The sequence below is a fragment of the Mesoplodon mirus genome (assembly GCF_964341445.2).
Source record: "Mesoplodon mirus genome assembly, chromosome: 2".
In the NCBI taxonomy this organism is placed as follows: domain Eukaryota; kingdom Metazoa; phylum Chordata; class Mammalia; order Artiodactyla; family Ziphiidae; genus Mesoplodon; species Mesoplodon mirus.
The window spans coordinates 18,754,616-18,766,980 of NC_138977.1; positions in this window are offsets into that span (position 1 = coordinate 18,754,616).

Here is a 12,365-nt window from a genome sequence, read left to right on the forward strand (position 1 = left end):
ACCCTGATCTCAAAGTTTCAGTTGCCAGAACTGCGAGACAATAAATTTCTATAGTTTAGGCCACCTAGTTTGTGGTGCTTTGTTCTGACTGCCCTAGCAAACTAATAGAATATGCATGAATCATAAACAACTTAAAATTTAGATTTAAATACTTAGGTTATATAAGAATGAACTTTGTGTTTAACCTTTCTGTTACTAGTTAAAATGTGCTTTTGGAGGCAAAAACAAATGTTTGTGATGCAAAGTCAACAGAAATCTATATACAATATCAGATTTTGATTTAAGGAAATTAAAAAAAAAAAAGTCTGTACAAACCAGTGTTGGAAGTGAAAATAGAACCATAGATGAACTAATACTGTAAAATTATTATAGAAAATTTCCTTTCCCTGTTCCAACTTTCTATTCTTTTTGCCCTTTTTCAATTTTATTAATAATCCTCATTTTGTCCACCAACAGTAAAGAGTAGGTGAATTCTATTTTCTTATGGACGGGAGGAGAAGAACAACACCTGTTTTTTTAATTCTGGTAATATTCATTTGAAAAAAAAAAGTAAAGGCATATCCTTGAGAGTATACTCACACACAATCCCTTTGACCACTATGTATGTATTAGCTCGAACCTTAATTCTCTACTTGATATTATCTAAGTCCTTCCATTTTTTATCATTTTCTTTCAATACTCTATTATCTCTGAAAATATGTATATAATTCAATAATCTGGATAAATTTTTCTTTACATATTTTCTGTAATCTGTACGTTTTTACAATCTGGATCTGTTTTCTTTACATACTTAGAAGTGGGGCTCCTTGGAAAACAGTCTCTGGTATGCAGTTTAATATGCAGAATGTCTTTTAAGGATCCTTGGGATCAACACTTATGGAAGGGAGGGTGTGGAAGCAGGACTGAGCAGAGGGAGAAGTTGAGCTGCAATCCTAGCTCAACAGCAGCCCTAGTCAACCCAGCAGGGTGCTCTGGAGGGAGAATGGGCTTTCAGAGTTGTTCTAACTTGGGCTAAAACAACTGGCCTTTGTACTCCTGCATAGATCAGTCAGTCATTGCAGTGGGCCACCCCACAAAGAGTGTGACCTTGTGCAAGGTGGCTCTCTGCAGCTGAGTGAATCCCTTGAAGGTGCTGACAGTTCAAAGCTGTCTGTCACCAGCGCTTCCCATAGCTGAGGCAGCAAGTCCTTCACTGAAAGGAATCTGGGTACCGCGTTACAGTGCCCATTACATGGGAGAATGAATATCACCACAAGTTTACCTTGTAAAAGATACTCTCCTAATACTATACAGGGCTTGATTTTTTAAAAACTGGAACCATTTTAATTATGAGACAAGAGATGTCATATTTAAAACTTCTGTAAACGAAGGATGCTTTAATTCATAGAGGAAAAAATCATCCACTAGTTTAGATTTTTAGCTTTAAGATAAGCAATATATTCATATGGTGACCTTGCTGGAGGCAGGGTTCACCTCTATGGACACCCTGTGAAATTTTGAATGCTAAATGATTCCCAACACTGATGGATGCTGACCTGAACTTTCAAACACTATTAGATCAGCATGATAAAGCAGACTTAGAGCAAACTCTAAAGAGCAACTCCCTTTTTTGTCACTGATCACCTCTTCCTGCTACCACTCAAGGGAATTTAAGCTGGGACTTTAAAACAAAATTATTTAAAATGTCATGTCCTTGATGCCATAAAATTTATCCTTTGTACTTGTTTTAAAATATTTTCAGCCAGTTACTTCACACCTCTGCCTAGAGAGCTCGGGTTCTATGAGTACTGCAGATAGGGATGTTATGGGTTGATAATTCTGCTGCTTAAGCTCTCTGCACGTTGCTTACTTTGTTCATTAAGCTCTTAATGTGAAATCTGATTCTTCTCCAGGTTTTTGTCCCCTGGCCATGTATCATCTAGTTCCTTCAATTTTCCTTTGTGATCAGTCTCATTCCTGAGCCAACCTATTTCTGCTTCAGCTCTTTTTCTTTATTGCTAGAGAATTATGTTCTTATTCCCACCCTTTTAATCACGTAATTATCTCTGAGCTAGATGTTTTGGGTGGCACTTAGTCTCTTCTCCCTAATCATTGTTAAGCTTTTAAATTTTTTATGAATCCTGACTGCTTTAAATTCATAACACTTTATGACATAAGTTTTGTGTGTTTATTTTCTTTGTAGTGGCAGACTTTCTGGTGCTTTGGTTTAAACTTGTCTGCAAATACTGTGAAGTTTTTACCAATAGATAGACAGGTCCTATGTGCTGTTTAAGATAAACTTGTACAAGAAATATATCTGAGTCTAAAGTGTTAAAATACATTTTTATATCTCCTGACCATTTCTTTAAAAATCGATTTTGCTTAGTTCCTAATTCTTCTTTGCTTTCTTCAGTGGTTCATAGGTCTTGTGCTGTCAGGTTTATTATTTACTCACCAGACAAACAATGTTTTGTTAACAAAAATAATAGTCTTTCTGAAAGGAAGAGTACATTGCAATTGTTCTGGTCATATGCAGAAAGATTTATTTTAAATTCACCATTATTTTGTGGAAGAGGTATGTAATAATAGCCATAATATCAATTAAAATAGAAATGTGATAAGAAAACCATCCTTTTTTTTTTAATGTAATGGTTTTTCTGAAGTAACTCATTGTACCAAGTTATTCAGGCACTCTCTAGTCTGTTTTTGACTAGTAACTATAACATAGAACATAGTTTTATGAAATGAATTCATCAAAGTTGGAGGATTGCAATATTTTGCAATATGCAAAAATCAGTTGTATTTATATATACTAGCAATGAACAATCCCAAAAGGAAATTAAGAAAACAATTCCATTTATAATAGCATAAAAAAGAATGAAATATTTAGGAGTAAATTTCACCAAGGAGGTACAAGACTAGTACATTGAAAACTATAAAACATTGCTAAAATATATTAAAGAAGACTTAAATAAATAGAAAGACATTGCATATTCATGGGTTAGAAGACATAATATTGTTAAAATGGAATTATACCCCATTAGATTAATGTAATCTCTATCAAAATCTAAATGATCATTTACTTTTAAGAAGTGGAAGAGCTGATCCTAAAATTCATACGGAATTGCAAGAGACCACAAATACCCAAATCAATCTTAGAAAAGAAGAACAAAGTTGGAACACTCACACTTCTTTAATTCCAAAACTTACTACAAAGCTACAATAATCAAAAAAGTGTGATGCTAACATAAGGGTAGACATATAGATTAATGGAATAGAATTGAGAATCTAGAAATAAACCAATACATCTATGACCAATTTATTTTGATGAAGGTACCAAAACCATTCAGTGGGACAGAATAGTGTCTTTAATAAATGATGCTAGGACAACTGAATATCTACATGCAAAAGAATAAAATTCGATCCTTACCTCATACAGTATATAAAAATTAAGTCAAAATGGAGCAAAGAACTAAGTGCCAGAGCTAAAACTAAAAACTCTTAGAAGAAAACGTAAGTAAATCTTCATGACCTTGGATTTGGCAATGGTTTCTTAAATATTATACCCAAAACACAAGAAACAAATTAAAACAAAACAGATGAATTAGACTTCATCAAAATTAAAAACATTTGTGCAAAGGGCACTATGAAGAAAGTGAAAAGGCAACCCACATAATAGGAGAAAATATTTGTAAATCATATATATAGAGAGAGTGTAGTATCCAGAATATATAAAGAAACCTTACTAGTCAACAACAAAAGCCAACCCAATTAAAATTTGGGTGAAGTACTTAAATAGAGATTTGTCCAAAGAAGATACACAAATGGTCAACAAGCACGTGAAAGATACTCAACATCATTGTTCATTTGAGAGATGCAAATTGAAACACAATAAGATACCACTTAATATCCAGTAAGATGACTATAATAATAAAAGTAGTCAATAACAAATATTGCACGGACATGGAGAAATTGGAATACCCATATATTGCTAGTGGGTATGTAAAATAGTGCTGTGACTGTGGAAAACAGTTTGGCAGTCCTCCAGTAAGTTAAACATAGAATTACCATGTGACTTAACTATTCCATTCCTAGGTAAACACTCCAAAGAATTAAAAACAAATGTTCAAACAAAAACTTATACATGAATATTCATAACAGTACTATTCAGAATAGTCAAAAAGAAATAAACAACCCAGAAGTTGATCAACTGATGAATGGATAAACAAAGTGTGGTATATCTAGACAACAGAATATTACCCAGCCATAAAAAGGAATGAAACACTGATATATGCAATAACATGGATATCCTTAGAAACATTATGCTAAGTGAAAATTTAAGCCAGACACAAAAGACCATATACAGTATAATTCTGTTTATATGAAATATTCAGAATAGACAAATTGGTAGAGACAAAAAACAGATAAGTGGTCTGCCAGGGATTGTGGGCAGGGAGGAATGGGTAGTGACTCATTAATGGATATGGAGTTTCCGTTTGGGGTAATGAAAGTGCTCTGGAATAAGACAGTGATGATGGTTTCACAATATTGTGAATAGTATACTTATTCATTTGTTGCACATGTTCATTAGTATAAATGCCATTGAACTGTACAATTCAAAGTAGTTAAAATGGTGAGTTTTATGCTATATGAATTTTAATACAATAAAAAAAATTTATAAAAAAAAGGCCCCACCAATGGATCGTGTACATTCTTTTGAAGTTTAATTTCTCATTAAAGGATAAACGTTTTTCCAAATACTTGTAATGGGTGGAATTTTACCTTGAAGTCCAGGTGAAAGAGTATCTGAGAACTTTCCCTTATTTATTAAGAGTGAGAGCATATAATGGTAATTAATTTGCTTGGTCTGTTAGAAAGTAATTTAGCTCAGTAGATACTATGACCTTACCACCAAAGAAGAAATTCTATAATTGTATTAAAGAGTGCGATTTGGATCATAAAATTAAGTCTAATTATGTGTTCATTTTATTGAATTGTAAAAACACTGAAATAAGTTTTAGTATACTCTGTGTCATAGATTTGTGGCAGCTGTTTCCACGCGTGTCACCCCCAATTTGTAATTTCCATCTGTAAGTCTTTGTGCCAGAAGAGCTGTAGACCTGAGTGACATCAATATAAATAGATCATCACACTGATTCTTAACTCTTCTGCCTCATTGTGGTAAAAACTGATCAAACTCAGAAGGGTCATCTTTACCCAGCAGCTTGCTTTCAAAGAACAATCATGCTCCCTAAGCACTGGTAGCACAGCCATTGATTTTAGAATCAATGGGACATCAGGGCAACACTGGATCTCTGATTGGCAGCAGGAAAATGGGTTAGAACATTTCAAACTTTATAAAATAAAGGCAAAATAAACATTAAATTTCACGAAATCACATCTGCTCTGGCTGCTTGCATTTTAGGATTCAGCTTGAAGCAGACATGAAATGTCCAACATTCAACTTCAGAAATTTGAAAATCAGCCAGCCACCCCAACTTTGTATCCCATTGCCCAACATTCCAGTTGAGACCCAAATGTGGACTTACTCTTAAGGGCTCTTTATGATATCTCATTTTGAAATTTTTATCACTTTTCAAGAACTAGGATCCTAGGTTGGTAGGCTGGTAGAATCTGAGCATTCCCAGAAGACTCACAACACAAAGCCCAGCATTGTTTTACAGGCGATAATTTGACAAATGCTGAGTGTATAGCTGCAAGAGTCCGTAAAACATGCTTGTTTGAATAAATGCCAAGTCGTGGCTTGACCTCATAATAAAATGACAAAGTAGAAACAGTGATTTTGTTCAAATTAATGTAAACTTTTAGATGAAATTATACTAAGTAATGGAGTGTTTGTTCTTTGTACTTTTTTCTAAGCTTTTTCTCTCCTGGCCCCCTTTCCATGCCTCCACTGATAGTTTTAACTGGATTCACCTGTCAAACTAGTGGCACATAGTAGAGTGTCCTTATTTTCGTGGATGCTGTTTTGGGGAGTTGACTTTAAGTTACAGTGTGTTTCATTTTGATTTTGCAGCTTAGATTCTAACACACTGTACATAATTTGTACTTAACTTTCTTTGTACCTTTTGTTTCTTTGACAGATGGCTGCTGCTAAGAATCAGCTTGGGTGGGGAGCTAAAGTTCCAGGAAATATAAGAATTGCATGCATAGCTAATATCCCTTAGGTTTATTCCTGCACTCTACATGATAAACAGAGACCCAAGCCACAGTTCCTGCCTTCTGGGATGGTCCTTACCAATGACGGCTTTGTCTCTTGCCTGAGTCCCAGTTCCCTAGTCTGTAAATCAGACATAATTTGTTTGTCATCCCCTTTACTCCACCAGGGGATTTTAAGGATTGAGAAACCACGTAGCACTTGACAATATAAAATGTTATGGTGATGGTTAAAATGAAGAATGACCTTGCCCTGCCATGAGTAATTTACTCCCAGGGAGTAAGTTAGGTATCTGGGATGTGGATTAACTCTCTCACATCCATCAAGGCACCATTTTCAGCTGAGTGCTATAGGGCATTAAAGAATACACTATTTCCACGAGAAGCCAAAGTACTTCTGCCCTTTCCACTATGCCTACATTTTTAAAGCAACTAAAAATTTACAAGGAGATATTAGACACTCTTGGGAAATACCAAAACTTAAATCTGGAAAATCATCCCAGTCTTATACACAATTATTGAAGTAACCTCGAATGTTTATCCCTTTGATAGAATAAACTAACAACTTTTCAAGCTTTCTGTTAGGTTCTCCCTCTAAGTCAGCCTCAGACTAGAAGCATGAACATATCACAGTTGTCCTTCACAGCTGCTTTTAGCTTTATGAATTTATACAAACTTTGTTTTATCCTATTGATAAGCTAATTATCACTTTGTAGTGGTGCGTATTAAGTTTACAACTTATTTTCTAAGTTAGTAATCATCAATTTCTAATAGTTTTCTAGGGCTGCTGTAACAAAGTACCACAAACCGGGTGGCTTAAACAACAATAAAGTGCCTCAAAGTGGGTGGCTTTGTCTCTTGGTTCTGGAGGCTAGAAAATGGAGATCAAGTTGTCAGCCAGATCAGTTCCTTCTGAGGGCTGGGAGAGAGAAATCTGTTTATTCCTCTCTCCTAGCCTCTGGTGGTTTGGTAGAAATCTTTATCCTTCATTAGCCTCTGCTGCATCACCTTGATCTCTGCCTTCATCTTCATGTGGCAGTCTCTGTGTGCATGTCTGTGTCCAAATTTCCCCTTTTCATAAAGATGCCTGTCATAGTGAATTAGGGGCCCATCTTACTCCAGTATGACCTCATCTTAATTTAACTAATTACTTCTGCAACAACTATTTCCAAATAAGGTCACATTCTGACATACTAGAGATTAGAACTTTAATATACGAATTTGGCAGTCGGGGGCACATAATTCAACCCATAACACAATTTTATTTAATCTAAGTTAAATTTATTCAAGCAACTTGAAATAATAACTCATTATAGTCTAAAATTTATATTTGAAGCCATATTCATTTTTTTTATTTTTAACACTCTTCATGGCTTTTAGATTTGTCACCTACTCTTCCAGCTTTTATTTTCAGTGTCTATGGTGTTCCAATTGCTTTCATGCAGGTGTCTTACAGTGTTCTTTCTTACTCTTTCTAGGGTAATTTCTACATTCTTAGGGTCTGCAATTGCATTACCATTGTTTGGATTATCACTGCAAACATGTGTTATGTATCACTTGTTCATTCCAAAATTCATAAATGCTTCAAAGCCTGGCACCTAAGCTGGAATTTTAATTTGAGTCTGCCTGGTAGTAGATCTATGACCTTAGGCGAGTCATAGTCTATGACCTATGAGTGAGTTTCCTTACTGGTAAAGGGATTCGTGATATTTGTAATAGGGATTCAGAGAAGTCTGAACTGGATACTGAAAATAAAGTTGGTAAAGCTGTTAGCATAAAGCTTGAGATTTAACAAATGTTCAGGAAATTTACTTGTTTTCATTTTATTATTCAAAATGGCTTAGTGTTATCTACAAATTGAAGAGAAAACAATGCAGGCCTTTCTCCAGGTCACTCAACAAAATTTACACAAGACTGTGTCAATTTTTTTCTAGGTTAGTTTGCTGTAACAAATGACCCTCCCTCAAATCTCAAGTAGTTTATAAGAACAAACTTTTTTTGTAGTTTAGTTTTTGTTTTTTTCTTGTTTCTGTTTTGTTTTATCTACTTGTCACACTAGTTCTGTTCCTGCCCCACATTTCTCCCTCATTCCAGAATGCAGGCTAAAAATAGAGCCTGAAGTACCTATCTAGAACATGCTATTCTTGTAACAGAGGAAAGGAGTCCAAACCAAAGTACTCAATGGCTCTTAAAGCTCTGCTCACAGCTGGCATATTCTCACTTCTACTCAAATGCAGATCATTTGGGCCAGCATGGTGCCACGAGGTTGAGAAGTATACTTCTTCAATAGAAAGGCACTGCAAGTCACATAATAAAAGGTAGAAATGCAATATTCTAACAAGGAAGGAGGAAGAAAATAATTTGGAACAAAATACAATCTATTACAAAGACCAATCATAGTTCTGATACCTATAAAACACCAATATTGGTATTTTTCTCTTCATGGATGTACCCCTTTATGGTCACCTCTGTTCTTTCTGTTGTTGTTATTGTTTCTCATCTGGAAGAACATAATTCTAATCTTGAAATGACTAATATTGATCACTCTCATAAAAGGACTTTTGAAAAACACTTAATCAGATTACTTTTATCCATGTGCATGATTAATCTCTTCAAACTCCCCAAATCAACATAAGGTTTCCTTATATGCAGGTTCATATTACTTTTCCCAAAATTTATACCCAAATATTTAGTGGCCTGTTAGACATCTTTTGTTTCTGCCTGCTTTAGATAATGTTCCAGCCTTTTCTGGTAATAATACTCCAATTTTTTTAAAAAAATTACCCTTTAACCATTTTCAAACCCCTGTCTCAGTTGGATATTCTGTGCTTTAAAGTGTGTGAAAACTAATAAAAGAAAAACCTCAACTAAAATTGGAGTCAGGAAGGACTGTAGAGGGAACTCAAACACGGTACCGATCTTGGTCAACTGCAGACCCCAATTGAAAGAGACTACATTGTACTCTCAAACAGGAAGTGTAACTACTTTCCTAGCCAGCAGGGGGAAGGAAGATCTTCTTGCCCAGCAACAAGCCCAGTCAATGGATTTGCCACAGCTCAGTCAATGAGAAGCTATCATCACCTGAGCTCTTACTTTCCTTCAATGAACTTTCATTTCTCTCTTGCTGATGACTTCCTTATCCCACTTTCTTTAAAAGCCTTCTATTTTGTATAACCCCTCAGAATATCTTTCTGCTTGCCAGATGAGATGCTGCCTGATTCATGAATCATTTAAAGCTTCTGCAAGCTTAGGTCTTTAAATTTACTCAGTTGAATTTTGGTTGTTAACAAGTGTCACTTGAGTGGATATATGAATCAGGCTGAGCTAAACAGAGCCAATAGGTGTGAGCCAGACTATGGGGAAAGACCATCTATCTTTTGTATGGGGTTTATGAGGTACTAACTGGAACCATACCTGGAGCTACTGGTAACTCTCTGGCCATCATGAGAGTATAGCTTCTCTGAATTATCCAGACCAGAGAAAAGAATTTGACAATTGAAGAGAAAAAGAAAATATTAGTAGTATTGTTTAAACACCTAGATAACAACCTTAACTGAAGCTTTACTCCCTGGATTTGTGAATCAGTACATATCCTTTTTTTGCTTAAAGTGGTTTGAGTTGGGTTTCTGTCATTTGCAACTAAAATAGTCTTGACTCATATGCAATTTTCTAGAATCTTCTGAAATGTAAATGAATATATGCTTTCTTTCTGTTTCCCTTACATTTTCCTTTTTCTTCAGTAAAGGTTTTCATTTGATCAGAGTTGTATAAAACTGTTTTATTTGTTCACTTGACATCAAATTAGTATGACCAAGGATTATAAAATAAATATACCCTATGACAAGAAAATTTTACTTCTGAGCTTCAAGATTGCAAGGAATGAAAACTACTGTAACAAATAATTTACTATAAATTATTTTCAAGTTTCAAGAGAAGGGAGTGGCATTATGATGTCAAGGGAAAGAAAAGAATTTAAAATTAATGGACCTGAATTAGAAATCTTGTTCTGCTACTTACTACCATTGTGACTAGGGAGAGTCATTTAAACTTCACAATATCCTTTCTTAATTTTTAAAATGGTGTAATACTAGAATTCTAAGAGAGCTATTATGGGGATCAAATAAAATAGTACTTGTGAAAAGAATTTTTTAAAGAGGGGATATATGTATACATATAGCTGATTCAGTTTGCTCTACAGAAGAAACTAACACAATGTTGTAAAGCAACTATACTCCAATAAAAAATAATTAAAAATAATTTAAAAAAATTTTTATAGAAATGACCATTATTCTTACCACAAGGCTGACATACAGTTCCAAGACTAGCAGCATTTGCATCACCTGGGAGCTTGTTAAAAATTCAAATTCTCAGATCCCAGCTCTACTGAATAAGAATTTTTGAGGATGGGGCTCAGGAATCCATGTTTTAAGAAACTCTCTAGGAAATCCTTGTGAGAGCTATAGCTTGAAAATCATCATCTTAAAATTATTACACAAATAAAAGAAGCAAGTCACCAGGATATCTATACTGCTGAGGAGGATTCAGTGAACTACAAGAGGACGCACATTTACCAAAAACTTTCTGATTTAGCCATAAAGAATTTAAAGAGTCACTATATAAGATAATGGTGAGATATAAGGCATTATGTTTAATTATCAAAGCAATGATATATAATAAGTGATATGAAATTTAAAAGAAAGGACAATTACGCACTACAATTTTCTCAGAGCAATAGATTGGAATAAATCCTCCAAAGTATGGGTAGAATTGGGCTAAGTTAAGTGAGTGGAAAGAATTCCAGATAAAAGAATTAGGGTGAAAAACAAGATGGAAGGGCAAGGCCAGGAGTAATTTCAGCATGACTAGAGCATAGAATGCTTTGGGGGAAAAAAAAAGGAGAAACAAGAAAGGGACTTGGGATAAGCTAAAAATGGCTTTTGGTGATAATCAAATGTATTTGGACTTCATCTTGTCAGCGGTGATGAATTTATAAAGAGAGAATTAAAACAGTGCACACACATCATGCCATAGTGGTTTAAAACAATGTCTCAGTGTTGTCTGGATTTAAATCCTAAATCATTATTTACTATCTGTATAAATTTAAAATACTTTTAACTACTCTCTCTCAAATAGACAGTGGGAATATAATTTACCTACAGAGTTTAGTGCTTATTTGTGGTTACTATAATCTACTCTGCCTGGTTTAAGCATGGAGAGAGTTACTACAGAATACCAAATGGCCTTTGGAAGCATTTGCTGAGTTTTAAAAAATGATGCCCAAAGCCAATGAAGAACTGGACCAACATGGATATACTGCTGCTCCTGCCATAATCAGGAAGCCACTGCTGTATCAAGAAGTCACCATGACATCTCTCAAGACCAGAGTCATGACATCTTTGCTATAATTTGTAATAGAAAACATACACCTCCAGTTCTGCATCTCTCTAGACTTCCCTCAGTTCTGATTCAAGTTTTGCATGAATGCATATGAATGATGCACTTGGTTGGAAATGAGTCTGGGGAATGTGGCATTTAGCTTTCCCACTTTCCAGGCCAGGAAGGTACACTGGGAAAAAGTTAAGATTAAATGTTGAAGGAGCCAATGCACATTATCACCTCCTAACTCTCAGGGTGACTGTGAGGATTAGATGAGCTTGTTTGTGAAGCCTTCACCATGATGGCTTACATTTAGTAAGTGCTCAGCAAATGGTAGCTTACAAAAGATTTTAGGATCAAATATTTGAATAAAAACAGAAGCAATAGAGTCATTTATGAGATAATTGCTTTAGTTTAGAATAGAAGAAATAATGGCACAGAATGAAAATGAAAATTGTAAATATGATGAATAGAATGGATATATGTGCTATTTCAAAGACATTATGGACAGGATTTGATGATAGAATGTAACAGTTAGTTTCTAAGTTTATTGTTCAGATTGCTAGTGATTATCAGCATAAGGCTACTTTTTAAAATTTCAACATGCATATTAGAAAGGGAATCAAATAAATTTCAATAGGAGAATTGGTTGCTTGGCCTTCTTCTGTTTTCAGACCAAAACATTGTGAGTGTAGATATCTGAAGAGTTTGTGGCAACTCAGTATTCTCCCTGAAAGAGTAAATTTCAATAAATATGTTCTGGATGGCTCTTATGCAATGTCTCAGAAATTAAACAGGTATTTACCTGGAGCCAGAAATAAAATTAATTTTTC